This window comes from Rattus norvegicus, chromosome 20, assembly GCF_036323735.1.
Source record: "Rattus norvegicus strain BN/NHsdMcwi chromosome 20, GRCr8, whole genome shotgun sequence".
Classification (NCBI taxonomy): Eukaryota; Metazoa; Chordata; class Mammalia; order Rodentia; family Muridae; genus Rattus; species Rattus norvegicus.
In genome coordinates, this window is record NC_086038.1 from 49,309,670 (window position 1) to 49,329,549 (window position 19,880).

The following is a 19,880-nucleotide window of genomic DNA, read 5'->3' on the forward strand; positions in this document are numbered from 1 at the left end:
CAAGCAACAGATTGGGAAAAGATCTTTCGCAATCCTACTTCTGATAGAAGGCTAATATTTAACATATATAAAAATTCAAGAAATTAGACCCCAGAGAACCAAATAATCCTTTAAAAAATGGGCTACAGCTCTAAACAAAGAATTCTCAACCGAGGAACATCAAATAGCAGAGAAGCACCTAAAGAAATGCTCAACATCCTTAGTCAGCAGGGAAATGCAAATCAAAACAGTCCTCTGATAACACCTCACACCCACCAGAATTGCTAAGATCAAAAACTCGGTGACAGCAGATGCTGGCGAGAATGTGGAGCAAGAGGAACACTCCTCCATTGTTGGTGGGACAGCAAGCTTATATAACCACTCAGTCTGGGGATTCCTCTGACAATTGGACATAGTGTTACTTGACGACCCAGATATATACCACTCCTGTGCATATACCCAAAAGATGCTCCAATATATAACAAGGACACATACTCCACTATGTTCATAGCAGCCTTAACAGAGGAATGGATACAGAAAATGTATCCATTTACACACTGGAGTACTGCTCAGACATTAAAAACAATGACTTTATGAAATTCTTAAGAAAATGGATGGAACTAGAAAATATCGAGTTAGGAGTCCCAGTTCCATAAGAACACACATGGTATGCACTCACTGATAAGTGGATGTTAGCCCAAAACTCAGAATACCCAAGATACAATTCACAGATCATATGAAGCCCAAGAAGAAGGAAGACTAAAATGTGGATGCATCGATCCTTTGTAGAAGGGGGGACAAAATACTCATGGGAGGAAATCAGGGACAAAAAGTGGAGCAGAGAAAAGGCCATCCAGAGACTACCCCACCTAGGGCTCCATCCCATATGCAGCCATCAAACCCTGTCACTATTGTTGATGCCAAGAAGTGCTTGCTGACAGGAGCCAGATATGGATGTTTCCTGAGAGGCTCTACCAGAGCTCTACTGATACAGATGAGGATGTTTGTAGCTCACCATCAGACTGAACATGGGGACCCCAATGGAGGAGTTAGAGAAAGGACTGAAGGAGCTGAAGGGGTTTGCAACCCCATAGGAAGAACAACAATCTCAACCAACCAGACCCTCCAGAGCTCCCAGAGGTTCCAACCAAAGAGGAGGGACCCATGGCTCCAGATGCATATGTAGCAAAGCATGGCCTTATCTGGAATCAGTGAGAGGGGAGGTCCCTGGTTCTGTGAAGGTTCCTTTTCCCATTGTAGGGGGATTCCATGGTGTTGAGGTGGGAGTGGGTGGGTGTAAGGGGGAACATCCTCACACAAGCAGGGGGAGGGCTTATGGGAGAGGAGGGATCTGGGAAAGAGGGTAACATTTGAAATGTAAATACATAAAATATCCAATAGAAATAACCATATAAAACAGGAGCTTATAAAATCAGATAATTGTTTACTCCATATCAATGGCTAGTGTTTATGTGACTGACATCTAGGATCATTATATGGTATATACAATAGATTAAATGCTTTCTGTACAATATTATATTATTATATCTTAACTGTATAAGTTAGGTTAAAGGGTACATTGTTTTGGAAGGCTGTAATATTGGTAAACCCAACACAATTACACGAGTAATATAAATTTAATACTTTACATACTTCCATTTCCTTATTCATATCAAAATGTTTCTCCTTTTCTTATTCAAATCCATTCAGTTCTTTTGGGTCTGCTGATGGATTCATAACTATTATTATAACAATTGTGATAAAATAGAAACAGTACTATATAACAAAATATATAATTTGAAGATAATGATTTCTAAAACATCCATGCTGCTCCTTCCCAGTCCCCACTTCACAGAGTCCATAGCCCCATCCCCCTTCTCTTCTGAGAGAAGGGGGCTCCTCTAGGTATCTCTGACCATGGCATATCAAGTCTCTTCAGAATTAGGGGCAACCTTCTCCCACTGAGTCCAGACAAGGCAGTTCTGGTGGGGAATGGATTCCACTGCCAGGCTACATACAGCCTGCTCCAACTGTTGGGGGACCTACATGGAGTCTGATCCACACGTCTGCTACATATGTGCTGGGCCCTCGGTCCAGCCAGTGTATGCTCTTTGGTTAGTGACACTCACTCTCTGAGAGCTTCCAGGGGTCCAGATAAGTTAAATGTCTTTTAAAGTGTTATTTTCCAAATACCAATTTTAATTAAACAAAAAGTACCACTGTATAGTTATATTCTTAGAAAAACATGTAATTGTAGAAACACCAATGCTTTACTGCATGATATCAGACTTTGAGTGCTTTGCCTAGACATTCATAAATGTCATGTATGCTTTCAGGATCCATGCTGAAACCTGTCATGGAAAGGAACACATTCTTCCTGAGCACACTCTTTGCCCAGTATTAGTAACTTTTAGACATGGCACTAATAACTTGAAAAGTATCCCTAAGTGTACTACTCATTCGTCTGTGAACATCCTTCTCCTTACATTGGAAAAATTATTATTTCTTGTTTTGACAAATGAACCCTTTATGGTTCATCCTAGCGTCTGAAACCATCGTGGAGTATGTACTTATTTCCATAGACAACTGGTGTCCGTTCCTTTGGTGTTTTTATGTGACATTATTTTTTTTTTTTTGGTTCTTTTTTTTCGGAGCTGGGGACCGAACCCAGGGCCTTGCGCTTCCCTAGGCAAGCGCTCTACCACTGAGCTAAATCCCCAACCCGTGACATTATTTTTAAAACTCTTCCTTAATACATGCCCTGTACTAGTTCATTTTGTGTGTCAATTTGACACGAGCTGGAGTTATCACAGAGAAAGGATCCTCCCTTGTGGAAATGTCCCCATGAGATTCAGATGTAAGGCATTTTCTCAAGTAGTGATCAAGGTGGGAGGGCACACTGTGGGTGGTGCCGTCCCTGGGCTGGTGGTCTTGGGTTCTATAAGAAAGCAAGCTGAGCAAGTCATGGGGAGCAAGTCAGTAAGTAACATCCCTCCATGGCCACTGCATCAGCTGCTGCTTCCTGACCTGCTTGAGTCCCAGTCCTGACTTCCTTTGGGGATGAACAGGAATGTGGAAGGGTAAGCTGAATAAACTTGCTCCTTGGTCATGATGTTTTGTGCAGTTATAGGAACCTTGTCTAAGACATATCCTCGATCCATCTCTTTATAGGTGTGTCCATTTTTCTGCTTGACAAACTGAAATATACTTGTCTCATCCTTAAAACATTAGTTCTCATTCATTATTTCTACTGAATAACATGCCATCTATAAAAGTTCAGAGAACGTTGTGAAAGGAGTATAATTGAGACCAGAAAAACTTATGGTAAAAGGAGATAAGAAAGGGTGGGAAACAATTTCAGAATGCCAATTTTCTTTTTGTGTGATAAGGAATCATTATGCTCGATTGAAAACTGACAAATGATGTCATTCTTAGCTTTGACTATCAACTTGAGATAGCCGGAATTCATGTGAGAAAGGAATCTCAATAGGGAGATAGCACAGACCAGATGCCTGGGGGCATGTTTTGGTGGAGAGGGGTGTCATGATAGTTAATTGCTACAGGCGGGCCCATCCCACAGTGGGTGGCATCGTCCCCTGAGCATGTGGTTCCAGGATGTATAATAAAGCTACTTAAAGACAGGCATTGATTGGCACATGCCTTTACCCCCAGTATCCCTGAGGGCAGAGGCAGGAGGATCTTTGAGTTCAATGCCAACCTGGTTTACAGAGTGAGTTCCAGGACTATATAGAGAAACTTTGTCTCAAACAAAAACAAAAACAAAAAACAAAAAACAAAAACAAAAGCTAGCTGAGTGTAAGCCTATGAGGGTGCCAATAAGCAGTGTTCTTCCATGGTTTCTGCTTCAACCTCCAAGCTCCTGGTTGAATTCTTGTCCTGATTTATCTCAGTGATGGACCACATGTGACCCAGAAGTATAAGTATTTCCTTCCTTAAGCTGTTTTTGGTCAATGTTTTGTCACAGTAAGAGAAATCAAACTAGAACATAAATATAAAGATTTGTTTTGTTTTATACCTCATAGTATTGTTTAAAAACATTTAGTCACATATATATTGAATTTATAACTAAAATTAAAATATATCGCAGTAAAAGAAAACTGTAAAGTCAAAGAATCAGGGACTTTACTATGGAGATTGTGTCTCTTGGTAATGCCAGAAAAGGTGTCTATCCAGTCTAAGCAACCACGACAAACACAATTGATATGTTAAGCCCATGGACCTGTATCCCTACCAAAGAACTATTGGCAACTAAGAAATGCTAGAGCAGAATTCTATCAGACCATCAAAGAAGACCTAATACTAATACTTTTCAAGCTAGTCCACAAAATAGAAACAGAAGGAACATAACACAATTCTTTCTGTGAAGCCACAGTTACGCTGATACCTAAACCACAAAAAGACACAACAAAGAAAGAGATCTACAGACCAAATTCCCTTATGAATAGATGTAAAAATACTCAATAAAATTCTTACAAACTGAGTCCAAAAACACATCAAAATGATCATTCACAATGATCAAGTAGGCTTCATCCCAGGGATGCCAGGGAAATCCATTAATGTAATCCACTATATAAACAAACTCAAAGGAAAAAAAATCACATGATCATCCCATTAGATGCTGAAAAAGCCTTTGACAAAATATCACACACCTTCATGTTAAAAGTATGGGAGAGATCAGGAATTCAAGGTACATGCCAAAACATAATAAAAGCAATATACAACAAATCAATAGCTAACATCAAACTAAATTGAGAGAAACTCAAAGTAATCTTATTAAAATGAGGAATGAGACAAAGTTGCCCACTCTCTCCCTATCTGTTCAAAATAGTATTCAAAGTTCTAGCCAGAGCAATTACACAACAAAAGGAGATCAAAGGAATAGAAATTGTGAAGGAGGAAGTCAAGATATCATTTTTATTGGATATATTTTATTTACATTTCAAATGTTATTCCCTTTCCCAATTTCCCGGCCATAAGCTCCCATTCCATTCCCCTCCCCTTCTTCTATAAGGGTATTTTCCCTCCACAACCATCCCGCTTCTCACCTCTCCAACATTCCCCTACAATGGGAGGTCCAGCCTTGGCAGGACCAAGGACTTCTCTTTTCATTGGTGCCCAACAAGGCCATCTTCTGCCACATATGCAGCTGGAGCCATGGAATGTCCATGTATAGTCTTTGGGTAGTGGTTCAGTCCCTGGAAGCTCTGGTTGGTTGGCATTGTTGTTTTTATGGGGTTGCAAGCTCCTTCAGCTCTTTCAATCCTTTCTCTAATTCCTCCAGTAAGGGGGGGGGGCATTCTCAGTTCAGTGGTTTGCTGCTAGCATTCACCTCTGTATTTGACGTGCTCTGGCAGCGCCTCTCAGGAGACAGCTATATCAGGCTCCTGTCACCATGCACTCCTTGGCTTCATCAATATTATCTAGTTTTGGTGGCTGTACATATATGGGCCACATGTGCGACAGGATCTGAATGGCTGTTCCTTTAGTCTCTGCTCCAAATTTTTTCTCCATATCCCCTACTATGAATATTTTGTTCCCCCTTTTAAGAAGGACAGAAGCATCTGCACTTTGGTCGTCCTTCTTGGGCTTCATGTGGTCTGTGGATTGTATCTTAGATAATGCGAGCTTTTGGGCTAACATCCACTATTCAGTGAGAGCATTCCATGTGTGGAATTTTGTGACTGGGTTACCTCACTCAGGATATTCTGTAGTTCCATCCATTTGCCTATGAATTTCATGACATCATTGTTTTTGATAGCTGAGTAGTACTCCATTGTGTAGATGTACCACATTTTCTGTATCCATTCCTCTGTTGAAGGGCATCTGGGTTCTTTCCAGCTTCTGGCTATTATAAATAAGGCTGCTATGAACATAGTGGAGCATGTGTCTTTGTTATATGTTGGGGCATCTTTTGGGTATATGCCCAAGAGAGGTATAGCTGGATCCTCAGGCAGTTCAAAGTCCAATTTTCTGAGGAACCTCCAGACTGATTTCCAGAATGGTTGTACCAGGCTGCAATCCCACCAACAATGGAGGAGTGTACCTCTTTCTCCACATCCTCTCCAGCATCTGCTGTCACCTGAGTTTTTTGATCATAGTCATTCTGACTGGTGTGAGGTGGAATCTCAGGGTTGTTTTGATTTGCATTTCCCTTATGACTAAAGATGTTGAACATTTCTTTAGGTGTTTCTCGGCCATTCGGCATTCCTCAGCTGTGAATTCGTTGTTTAGCTCTGAACCCCATTTTTTCATCTTTATTAACTTGGGTATTTCTTATTTACATTTCAATTGTTATTCCCTTTCCCAGTTTCTGGGCCAACATCCCCCTAACGCCTCCCCCTCTCCTTCTTTATGGGTGTTCCCCTTCCCATCCTCCCCCCATTACCACTCTCCCCCCAAAAACCACGTTCGCTGGGGGTTCAGTCTTGGCAGGACCAAGGGCTTTCCTTTCCACTGGTGCTCTTACTAGGCTATTCATTGCTACCTATAAGGTTGTAGCCCAGGGTCAGTCCATGTATAGTCTTTGCTGAACCCCATTTTTAATAGGGTTATTTGTCTCTCTGCAGTTTAACTTCGTTGATTTCTTTGTATATTTTGGATATAAGCCCTCTATCAGTTGTAGGGCTGGTAAAGATCTTTTCCCAATCTGTTGGTTGCCATTTTGTCCTAACAATAGTGTCCTTTGCCTTACAGAAGCTTTGTAGTTTTATGAGATCCCATTTGTCGATTCTTGATCTTAGAGCATAAGCCATTCGTGTTTTGTTCAGGAAATTTTCTCCAGTGCCCATGTGTTTGGGATTCTTCCCCACTTTTTCTATTAGTTTGAGTGTATATGGCTTGATGTGGAGGTCCTTGATCCACTTGGACTTAAGCTTTGTACAGGGTGATAAGCATGGATTGATCTGCATTCTTCTACATGTTGACCTCCAGTTGAACCAGCACCATTTGCTGAAAATGCTATCTTTTTTTCCATTGGATGGTTTTGGCTCCTTTGTCAAAAATCAAGTGACCATAGGTGTGTGGGTTCATTTCTGGGTCTTCAATTCTATTCCATTGGTCTATCTGTCTGTCTCTGTACCAATACCATGCAGGTTTTTTTTATTACTATTGCTCTGTAATACTGCTTGAGTTCAGGGATAGTGATTCCCCAAGAAGTCCTTTTATTGTTGAGGAGAGTTTTAGCTATCCTGGGTTTTTTGTTATTCCAGATGAATTTACAAATTGTTCTGTCTAATTCTATGAAGAATTGGATTGGAATTTTGATGGGGATTGCATAGAATCTGTAGACTGCTTTCGGTAAAATGGCCATTTTTAGTATATTAATTCTGCCAATCCATGAGCATGGGAGATCTTTCCATCTTCTGAGATCTTCTTCAATTTCTTTCTTCAGAGGTTTGAAGTTCTTATCATACAGATCTTTCACTTGCTTGGTTAAAGTCACACCGAGGTATTTTATATTATTTGGGACTATTATGAAGGGTGTCATTTCCCTAATTTCTTTCTCGGCTTGTTTCTCTTTTGTGTAGATGAAGGCTACTGATTTATTTGAGTTAATTTTATACCCAGCCACTTTGCTGAAGGTGTTTATCAGGTTTAGTAGTTCTCTGGTGGAACTTTTTGGGATCACTTAAATATACTATCATATCATCTGCAAATAGTGATATTTCAACTTCTTCCTTTCCAGTTTGTATCCCTTTGACCTCTTTTTGTTGTCTGATTGCTGTCTGGCTAGGACTTTGAATACTATATTGAATAAGTAGGGAGAGAGTGGGCAGCCTTGTCAAATCCTTGATTTTAGTGGGGTTGGTTCAAGTTTCTCTCCATTTAGTTTAATGTTGGCTACTCATTTGCTGTATGTTGCTTTTACTATGTTTCAGGATGAGCCTTGAATTCCTGATCTTTTTTAAGACTTTTAACATGAAGGGGTGTTGAATTTTGTCAAATGCTATCTCAGCATCTAATGAGATGATCATGTGTGTTTTTTCTTTGAATTTGTTTACATAGTGGATTATATTGATGGATTTTTGTATATTGAACCATCCCTGCATCCCTGAGATGAAGCCTTCTTGATTTTGATGTTCTTGAATTCAGTTTGTGAGAATTTTATTAAGTATTTTGGCGTCGATATTCATAAGGGAAATTGGTCGGAAGTTCTCTTTCTTTGTTGAGTCTTTGTATGGTTTAGGTATAAGCATAATCGTGGGTTCATAGGTGGATATGGGTAGTGCTCTCTGTTTCTATTTTGTGTAATAGTTTGAATAGTATTGGTATGAGGTCTTTTTTGGTTTGGAGACATTTAATAACTGTTTCTATTTCTTTGGGTGTTATGGGATTGTTTAGATTGTTTATTTGATCCGGATTTAATTTTTGTATCTGGTATTTTTCTAGAAAATTGACCATTTCATTCAGATTTTCTGATTTTGTTGTACATAGGCTTTTGTAGTAGGATATCATGATTTTTTGAAATTCTTCAGATTCTGTTGTTATATGTCCATTTTCATTTCTGATTTTGTTAATCTGTATAATTTCTCTGTGCTCTCTGGCTATTCTGGCTAAGGGTTTATCTATCATGTTGCTTTTCTCAAAGGACCAGCTCCTGGTTGTGTTGATTCGTTGTATAGTTCGTTCTGTTTCAACTTGGTTGATTTCAGCCCTGAGTTTCATTATTTTATGCCTTCTACTCCTCTTGTATTTGCTTTTTTGGTTCTAGAGCTTTCAGCTGTGCTGTCAAGCTGCTAGTGCGTGCTCTTTCCAGTTTCCTTTTGAAGGCACTCGGTGCTATGAGTTTTCCTCTTAGCACTACTTCCAGTGTGTCCCATAAGTATGGGTATGCTGTGACTTCATTTTCATTAAATTCCAAAAAGTCTTTAATGTCTTACTTTATTTCATTCTTGACCAAATTAGCATTGAGTAGAGCATTGTTCAACTTCCCTTTATATGTGGGCTTTCTGTCGTTTTTGTTATTTTAGACCAGCCTTAATCCATGGTGATCTGATAGGATGCATGGGATTATTGCAATCTTCTTGTATCTGTTGAGGCCTATTTTTTGACCCATTATATGGTACCATGAGGTGCTGAGAAGAAGGTTTATTCTTTTGTTTTAGGATGAAATGTTATATAAATATCTGTTAAATCCATTTAGTTCATAACTTCTGTTAGTTTCTCTAGGTCTCTCTTTAGTTTCTATTTCCACGATCTGTCCATTGATGAGTGTGGTATTAAAATCATCTACTATTACTGTGTGAGGTGCAATGTGTGCTTTGAGTTTTAGTAAGTTTTCTTTTATGAGTGTAGGTTCCCTTGCATTTGGAGCATTGATATTTAGGATTGAGAGTTCATCATGGTGGATTTTTCCTTTGATGAATATGAAGTGTCCTTCCTTATCTTTTTTGATAACTTTTGGTTGAAAGTCAATTTTATTCCATATTAGAATGGCTACTCCAGCTTGTTGCTTCAGACCATTGGATTGTAAAGTTGTTTTCCAGCCTTTTGCTCTGAGGTAGTGTCTGTCTTTGTCTCTGAGGTGTGTTTTGTGTATGCACCAAAATGCTGGGTCCTCTTTACTTATCCAGTCTGTTAGACTGCCTTTTATTGATGAGTTGAATCCACTGATGTTAAGAGATATTAAAGAATAGTGATTGTTGTTTCCTGTTATTTTTGTTGTTAGAGGCAGAATTATGTTTGTGTCTCTCTCTTCTTTTGGTTTCATTGCAAGGAGACTGCTTTCTTGCTTTTTGTAAGGTGCAGTTTCCCTCTGTGTGTTGGTTTCTCCAACTATGTTAATTGAGAGTTTTACTGGATATAGTAGCCTGGGCTGGCATTTGTGTTTTCTTAGGGTCTGTATGACATCTGCCCAGGATCTTCTGGCTTTCATAGTCTCTGTTAAGAAGTCTGGTGTAATTTTTATAAGTCTGTCTTTATATGTTACTTAACCTTTTTCCCTTACTGCTTTTAATATTCTTTCTTTGTTTTGTGCATTTGGTGTTTTAACTGTTACATGATGGGAGGAATTTCTTTTCTGGTCCAATCTATTTGGTGTTCTGTAGGCTTCTTGTATGTTTATGGGCATCTCTTTCTTTAGGTTAGGGAAGTTTTCTTCTATAATTTTGTTGAAGGTACCTACTGTCCCTTTAAGTTGGGAGTCTTCACTCTTCTCTATACCTATTATTCTTAGGTTTGATCTTCTTATTGTGTCCTGGATTTCCTGGATGTTTTGGGTTAGGAGCTTTTTGTGTTTCACGTTATCTCTGATGGCTGTGTTGATGTTTTCTATGGTATCTTCCGCCCCTGAGATTCTCTCTTCTATCTCTTGTATTTGGTTGGTGATGCTTGCATCTGTGGCTCCTGATCTCTTTCCTAGGTTTTATATCTCTAGGGTTGTCCTCTTTTGTGCTTTCTTTATTGTTTCCATTTCCGTTTTTAAATCCTGGATGGTATTGTTCTATTCCTTCACCTGTTTGGTTGTGTTTTCCTGTAATTCTTTAAGGGATTTTTGTGTTTCCTCTTTAAGGGCTTCTACTTGTTTACCTGTGTTGTCCTGTATTTCTTTAAGGGAGTTATTTATGTCCTCCTTAAAGTCTTCTATCATCATCTTGAAGAATAAAGAAGAATTTTAAATCCAATTCTTGCTTTTCTAGTGTTTTGATATACAGTATTTGCTTTCGTGGGAGAACTGGGCTCCGATGATGTCAAGTAGTCTTGGTTTCTGTTGCTTATGTTTCTGGGCTTGCCTCTCACCAGCAGGATGTCTCTACTGTTAGCTTGTTTTGCTGTCTCTGACAGTGGCTTGACCCTCCTGTAGGCCTGTTTCCTTTCAGCTGGATTTGGGAACAGAGAGCTGCTCTTGGTTTTGTGTCACCTGAAGCCTCCAGGTGGGTTGCTTGGCACAGAAGAGTTGATCTTACCTCTGCTCTCAAGTGTGTTGGCAGCCCTGTTGACTGACTTTCAGCTCTCAGCACAGGTGGAAACCCCAAGGGCTGTGCCCCTGACTGTCCTAGGTCTCTGTGCCCAGAGGGCATGGAGGGCACTAGGCAGGTTCCTCTTGGGTCAGGAATGTGGGCAGAAGTAGTTGTCTTCTCTGAGCTTTCAGGATTGTCCGCAATTCTGAGAGTCCAGTTCTCTCCCCCACCGGATTTGGGTGCAGGGAGCTGTGGAACCAGTTCAGTTCAGTTCAGGCACAGTCAGAAACCAGAGGTTCCTGCCGCTGACTGTTCCTATATCCCTATATTCAGTGGCCACTAGGTAGCTTCCTCTTGGGCCAGCAATGTGAGAAGTGGCAGTCTCCCCTGAGCTCTCAGGATTGTCCACACTTCTGAAAGTCCAGCTCCCTCCCCCACAGGATTTGGGTGCTGGGAACTCTGGGACCTGCTCAGCTCTAGGCTCAGCCAGAAACCAGAAGTGTACTGTCCCAGACAATTTCTGCCTTTATGTGTCCTGAGGCCAACGGGCAGGTTGCTTAGAGCAGAAAAGTTGCTCTTACCTCTGTTCTCATGTGTGTAGGCACTCCTGGCAACTGGATTTCAGCTCTTGGTGCAGGCAGAATCCCCAAGGGTCCTGCCCCTGACTGCTCCTAGGTCCCTGTGCCCAGAGGGGACAGAGGACACTAGGCAGGTCCATCTTTGGTCAGGAATATGGACAGACATAGTTGTCTCCTTTGGGCTCTCAGGATTGTCCGCAATTCTGAGAGTCCAGCTCTCTCCCCAATGGGATTTTGGTACAGGGAGCTATGGGACCAGTTCAGTTCAGTTCTGGGCTCAGTCAGAAAACAACAGGTTCCTGCTGCTGACTGCTCCTATATTCCTGTATCTAGAGGAAACTAGGCAGGTTTTTCTTGGGCCAGGAATGTGAGAAGTTTAAGATATCATTATTTGCAGATGATATGATATCATACTTAAGTGACCCCCCAAATTGTACTAGAGAGCTCCTATAGTTGATAAACTACTCAAGAACAGTGGCTGGATATAAAATTACCTCAAACATCAGTAGCCTTCTTCTACTCAAAGGATAAACAGGCTGAGAAAGAAATTACGGAAGCAACACCCTGCATAATACTCACAAGTAATATAACATATTTGGGTGTGACTCTAACCAAGCAAGTGAAAGATTTGTATGACAAAAACATTAAGTCCCTGAAGAAAGAAAGACCTCAGAAGATGGAAAGATCTCCCATGCTCATAGATTGTCAGGATTAATATAGTAAAAAATGGCCCTCTTACTGAAAGCAATCTACAGATTCAGTACAATCCCCATCAAAATTTCAACTCAATTCTTCATAGAATTAGAAAGAGAATTTCTCAAATTCATTTGAAATAACACAAATAAATCCCAGGTTAGAAAAACCTATTCTCAACAATAAAAGAACTTCTGGGGGAAGTCACTATTCCTGACCTCAAGGTGTACTACAGAGCAATAATGATAAAACCCGCATGGTATTTGTACAGAGACAGGCAGGTAGATCGATGGAATAGAATTGAAGACCCAGAAATAAACCCACAAACCTATGGTCACTTGATCTTTGACAAAGGTGCTAAAACCATCCAATGGACAAAAGACAACAGTTTCAACAAATGGTGCTGGTCTAATTGGGTGTATATATGTAGAAAAATGAAAATAGACCCATATTTGTCACCATGCACAAAGCTCAAGTCCAAATGAATCAAAGATCTCAACATAAAATGTGATATACTCAACCTAATAGAAGAGAAAGTGGAAAAGAGCCTTGAACCCATTGGCACAGGCAGAAATTTCCTAAACGGAACTCCAACGGCTCATGCTCTAAAGCCAAGAACTGATAAATGGGACATCATGAGACTGGAAAGTTTCTGTAAGGCAAAGGACATACTCAATAAGACAAAATGGCATCCTACAGATCGGGGGGAAAAACCTTCACCAACCCCACATCCGATAGAGGGCTAATATCCAAAATATATAAAGAATTTAAGAAGCTAATCACCAAAAAACCCATACGACCCAATCAAAATATGGGGTATAGAATTAAACTGAGAATGGGTGGCCTCTGGAGGGTCCCAGGTGCCCGGGAAGCGAGAGGTCCAAGAGCCAATGGGGATGACTTTAGCTGAAATGCACAGTGAAGGGGTGATAGAACCTGTAGAAACTGCTTCCAGTAGATCAGCATGCCCCCCAGTCGAGGGATGGGGCCATCCACCCATCTCAAAGGTTTTTTTTTTTTTACCCAGAAATGTTCCCGTCCAAAGTAAAGAAAGAGACAAAAATGGAGCAGAGGCTGAAGGAAGGGCCATCCAGGGACTACCTGGGGATCCATCCTGTCTGCAGATGTCACCCACCCACCAGCCCCTGACACTGTTGCTACTTCATGAGAGGAACCTGTTATGCCTGTCCCTTGGGAGGTTCAGCAGGCAAATGACCCATGGAGATGTGTATGCTTGGAGCCAACCATCACACTGAGCTCAGGGATCCCAGTTGGGGAGCCACCAGAAGGGCTGGAGGGGCAGAGTGGGATTGCAACCCCATAAGAATAATATCAACTAAATAGATCACCCAGTGCTCTCAGGGACTAAACCACCAGCCAAAGAGTGTACAGGGAGGGATCCATGGCTCCAGATACATATGTAGCAGAGGATGGTCTTATCTGACATCAATGGGAGGGGAGGCCATTCGTCCTGTAGAGGTTTGATGCCCCAGTGTAAGGGGATGTTGGAGGAGTGGGGTGGGTGGATGGGGGAGCACCGTCATAGAGGCAAAGTGGAGAGAAGAGGGCAAATGGATGAGGGATTTGTGGAGGGGTAACTGGGATGTGGGCTATCATTTGAGGTAAAAATTAATAGATTAAAAAAGAAAGAAAGAAATGCTGAGAGTGGGAGAAATCATCGCTCTAGAGAAGAGCAAGCATTTCATATCAGTTACCATTTGTGTCCTTCAAAGAATATGTAATTCTCCTATAAAACAAAAAACAAAAGCAAACCCTTCTGGGTGTGCACATTTGTCAGCCCACACTAAAAGGGGCAAAGATATACAATCAATTCTGTAATCAACATGTCAGATTTTCCAGCCATCAAATTCACTTGTATATATTTATAGAATGCACCATATACCTTCCTCTGCACAATGATTTTTTTCTCTATTATTTGTTCACATTGGTTGAATGGGGAGCTTCCGTGGTAATTTCTTCAACTGGGTTATTAGTCTCAAATACGTTCTATCAAGTGGGTAGTATAACATATATCTGAGGAGCATTATTTGCATTCCCAGAACACAACTGAAGTTAAGATTTAAAGACAATTGCTTTTGATAATATATAAAACATGTATCAGAACTCAAGAGATTTAAAGGAAATTCTCATCTTACACTCACCATATCTATTATTTCCTGTAGTCTTTCATTATATAAAAAGAGATTAGAAGTGGAAGCATATTCATAGTGATACCTGTAATTCAAATGTACACAAAGATAATTGCATTTCTTTAAAATAACTCACTAATTTTATTTCCTGACAAAGATGGAGCATATCTATAGAATAAATAATACATACTATTTTCAGGGACATTGCTTTAATGCATTGAAAATGATTTGTCATAATAATGAAATGTTCTGTTGGAATGGTATTGTGTCTAAAGTCCATATAAAATATCCTATTGACTATGAAAGGAACACCGCAGAAGATGCTTCTTTGCAGTAAGTATGGGCTATCAGAACATACATTATAATCAATTTAAAATGAGTTTCTGTAGGATAAAATGAAAGGCTGATGTAAAATTATTTTCTATTGCATGTATGAATGCAGTATTTGAATTCCAGGCATGTGTTCAAGAATGTACCAAGTAATGCAAAGCCTTTAACAATATAGCAAAAGTCATCTTTCAGGGTTTATCCTGAATCTTTACATGAATAAGGAAGATTCTGTGAAGTGTGCAATCCTTGCTTTATGTGGATCCTTAATTTTATGCCTCCCTCTTTGACATCCACAGAGTGACAATACTTTCTGATTCTCTTGAACATCTTGGCCTCATCTCAAATAGTACTGTGACTAAAATAATTCCATCCTCAATTACCATGAACTAACTGAAATTTTGTTTATATTTTTCATCTAGTATCTTGTTTGCCTCAAATCTGGTGTCCTTTCCTGTTTTCTGACCTACCTTATAGAATTGATTTTAATTTTAAATATTCCTTGTTCAGTTTCTCAGAATACAGTAGATACATTATATAGAATATATAATGTATATATTTGTGAGAATGTATGTATATAAAAGCTTCAGAGTATAAAGTGTACATTCCCATTTCAGTCTAGACTGATTTTGGAATTTGGAAGTTATAGTATCATTTATCCAAGTGGACCATTAAGTCCTAGAACATATAATCCTGAGAGACAGTGAACAAGAATTTTGAAACTTGTATATTTCTCCCCCACATCAGCAAAAGTTAGGCAACTTTTCCTATTATCTTCACAACAATGCTTCCATTCTGGAAGGAAACCTTATTTCTTTGCTGTTTCACTAAGTATATGACTATATACCCACCTTAAATGAGGACCACCTGGTAATTATCTACCAATCATTGCCAAAATATGAGCTTTTACCTTGGTCTGTTTGAACATATGACACTAAAATTATATTTTTATGGCAAGTAACACCCATTTTAGTGACTCCTATTCAGGGCCACCATTTTCACATGCCTATCTGGTAAGCAAATTCAACAACAGAATTAAAAAAAGTAATTGAAGTGTTACCAGAAGATGGAAAGATCTCTTATACTCTTTGATTAGAAGGAATATTACTATGTAATTGGCCACTATGTTAAAAGCAGACTAGAGATTCATTACTATCGACAACAAAATTCCAATGAAATTTTAATAGAAATTGAAAACATAATCTTAAATTTAAGTTTTATTTTCTAGTAAGAGGGAGCCAGCACCACGTTGAGTCACATGACAGCTCAAGCACGGGAACTTTAAACAAATCAGTACAAACAGGCTGTGATAAGTAGTGCCAGCTCAGAGAGTTAGAGATTAAAAGCTGCTTTTTAAAGAAAGATTTTTAGAAAGTCTTTCAGGATACTCATATTCCTTCTAATGTGGGCTCCACAGGAATTTTGGGTTAAAATCCTAGTTAGACAGCAACTTCTTAATAACAGGTATTATTAGAAGGAGATTAAGTTTGTTTTTAAGAAGAAGAGAATACAGAAATTACCTGAATCATGTGGGGATTTTCACCCATGGTTTGGAACTTACTTAAGGAAAATTAGTCGCAGACTCCAAGTAGAGAACTGTGATATTTACAAGTTATTAAGGTTAAATAAAAATCTGAGGCCAGGTAGAGAGTTTAACAGATCGATATATTTTGGGCTAAAGTTCTGGTTTGATAAGTTGTTTACTTATTGATATTAGAATTGATAGAAGGTGTTTGATCTGTCTTATGAATTACCCCCACTGAAGGTCATATGGCTTGTTCATGCCGGCTACTGAGGGTTTGTGGTTATTTTGGATATTTACCACAACAGGAAGCTCAGATTCTCTTAATGTGGGCTCCATGGGAACTTTGGGTTAATTTCCTGATATAACAGATTAGAAAAGCCTAACAGGCTTATTATTTAACACTATTATTTGGCTTACTTCCTTTTTAAAAACTGTTTAATCTTCATAATGGGTATGACTTTGAGTTTATTACTCTGGGAGAGAGTGCAAGATACAAGCTTTTCTGGTTACAGACTAAGGAACAGTATTTTTGGAGAAAGGTTTTGTCTTTGTGTTTTTAAAAAGGGTGATTAGGCTTGGGACAATTTCCAGAGTCATGTTGATCAGATTTGATAGAGGGAGATCACCTGAAAAACTAGATTCAAGAGAATCAAACAAAAAGAAAATTCTATTCTAAACTTTTGTCTTGAGAATTATATTTTACATAATGTACCTATTTGGATTCCTGATCTCAAGAACTTTCAGCTGGGTCCAGTCAAGACAGACATCAGGCCACAACATTTGCTCTATTTTCCCTACCCCCAAGCCCCCCAGGATATCTCAATGCCCACCTACAGCTTGAAGAAGTTATTGAAGCCCACCTACAGCTTGAAGAAGTTATTGAAGAGTCATCACCCCAATTCCCCAAACTTTTGGGAGGGGCTGAAAGTGGTTATTCTAAGGTCGTTTTTATCAGGAATTTAGAAATGGTCGTAATTTAACAGGGAGGAATTAGCTAGACTGAGTTATACAGTCATAATCTCATTTGGTAACTAAGTTTAAATCCTATCTTTGCTTTGGTATAGAATTTATTTGTTAAAATTTTTTTAAAAGTACAAGGTTTAGAGCCAGTCCTTCTATTGATGCCATTACAAAAGTCTGAGTTTATAACACATGTCAGTTAGGTCCTAGAGTGCTTTTGTTAGATGCCTTTCAAAATAATATATTAAGATATAATGACAACAGTCCAGATTACCTTATACAGATAGATGTTTTTCAAAATTGTCAGAAATCCAAAAAATATGAGATGTAAAGTTATTTATCTTTTCTTGAGACATAGCTGCTCCTAACAGTTCCCCTTTGGTGGATTTAACAAAGAATTTGAGCATCTCTACCTCTAGGTTAGGCAATACTTTGTAATAGTATTACTTTTAATAGGCAGAAACTGCCAGTTTCATCTACAGACTAATACTGTCCACGAAGGGACACCTTATGCAGAATAGTCAGCTGATAATTTTGCCAAGTCAGAATTATCAGCTCTTCAAGGTTTCTACATTTCAGGAGTCTGTCAGTTGATTTTGGGTCCAAAGGTTGAAGGCTTGTGCTCACAGGTTGATAACAGAGGACTGTGCTAGTGAAGATTTGTATCTACAGCCCCTCAGTTCTGGAAGCCACATTAGGATTCCTATGTTTATAGATAACTGGTCATTCTCAGATTTCTGACAGGGCTGAATACTGATTATAGTCTTATAGCTTATCAGGCTGTTTAACTTTAAAAATACATATTTTATTAGATAGTTGTCCAATGGTATACAAGCTAGCCAGGTGATACCAGATTTTAAGCCTTTCTCAAACTGTAATGGACAACTAAATTAGACTGTGTGTTAGGTACATTTTATGTTTTTAATTAAAAGATGATAATGGCTGTGCTCAGCTTATATTTGAGAGAAAAAATTTTAATTAGACAAAAAGGGTGAAATGTAGGATTATGTCATTACACAAGTGAAGGCAGGTACAAAATAGAACAAGACCTGTCGTTGAACGAGAAGGAAGGATGGGTGGGAGAAAAGTTTTAGAGAGAGGAGGAAGGGAAAAGAGAGGAGAGAACATGGAGGTGGATGTTAGGATTCCTCTCTGCACATTTTCAGGTTGTTATGAATATTCTTAAAGGATGGATGCAAATAAAGATGAAAAAAAGAAAAAAATGGATGGATGTGTACAGGGCTTTCTATGTCTAGGTGGGCAATTATATCTTATCAATTGGATCAGAGATTATTGTGTTGTGTGTTCTTTCATGTGGCGATTTAAATTCAAGGGAGTGTGTGGTGGCTGGAATATTTCAAGAATCCTGCTGTGTCACTGGGAAACAACAGCTTGATTAAATGAAAAACTCCTTTACTGGCACAGGGAGTAGTTGGGAGAGAAACAAAACTGAGAATAAATATATTAGCAATATTCTTTAAGTAGATACTAAATATGTTAAGTGCAACATTGTGCATGTTCATGTGCCCCATAATTAGTGTAAAATAAGTCCTTTCCAAAACTTCACTCATCTCATTCTGTTCAAAACTGTGATACTAAGCACACAGTTGAATGAAGTTTACTCTCCAATCTTTTATGGTAATACAATGTATCAATGTATTGACTAACAGCAACTGTCACAACCATTAACACAAACTGTTAACCTATTAGCTAGAAATTTCAGAAAAATCCAAACTAATATTGACACATAAGGATAATTGACTTATTCCAAGGAAAACTCTCAATGAAGTCAGAGGAGCAGGAGGATGCACAGGCTGGCATTTAAGTCGTGAGCTGGCTTCCTGTTAATGATGGGATCATAGAATTCATCATGCTCTCTGGATGACAGTTGCTAAACTAGGAAGTCACTAAGTTACAATGATTTAAACATTAAAATAAGATTTGATGACACTAATATACAATGTACATTAAGTAACACATATGCAATCCAGTCCAGAGAAGAACATTCAACAGACAACTAACTTCTTCTCATTACTTCAAATTAGTTTTATAAATAAGTTTTATAAAACTCTAAAATTCCACTCTGGGAGAGAACTGACTTCAGGATTGAGTTCTATGTTTGAAGAAAAAATGTTTTATTAAATGTTAATCTTTAAAATATAAAATTTATATCAGAAGAAACTACTTACAACTAATTAATTCATTAACTAATATTCACCTTCTTCGAATAATGAAAAACTATCAGCATTTGATATCTAATTATAATTATGTCTGTTTACAATAACTACAGTTCCAACTGAGTTATCAGGCTGATGGAAAATTATGTCATTACCAGAACCAGTGTCTATGGCACCCAATCAGCAAGGAGTAAACTTTGAAATAAGGGCACTGGGAGTAATTAGAAGGGAGTATAAATGTTTTGTCATGACACACGCTCACAAAAAAATGTTTCCCAAACCTTCTCTTACATCAGTCCAGTTAACAATGAAACATTCTGTCACAAGAACTCAACTCAGTGAGCATTTTACTTCTCAATTTCTCCAAATTATTGAAACTGATCAGGACAGTGTTTTGACAAAGCCTTTAAAGGTATCCAAGAAGAATGGTAAGAGTCCTGTTTAACCTCTTGATCTGGGCTTAGATGAGGATGAACTATTTTAAATCTGTCTATCACCCTCATAATTATCTGTGATGCAAACAAGGTAGAACTCACTGGCAATTTTCACCACTCTTGGAAATAATCACTGGT

At 38.8% G+C, this 19,880-nt stretch overlaps 1 long non-coding RNA gene across 1 annotated transcript in view; it reads right to left on the reverse strand.

Annotated features, from left to right (window-relative positions):
- Nucleotides 1-6,382: 6,382 nt before the first annotated feature.
- Nucleotides 6,383-19,880, reverse strand: part of LOC102554815 (uncharacterized) — a 64,751-nt gene continuing 51,253 nt past the window's right edge. The window contains exon 9 of the long non-coding RNA XR_005497762.2: nucleotides 6,383-14,404. This is a non-coding gene — a long non-coding RNA (uncharacterized LOC102554815). The remainder of the gene's footprint in view (nucleotides 14,405-19,880) is intronic.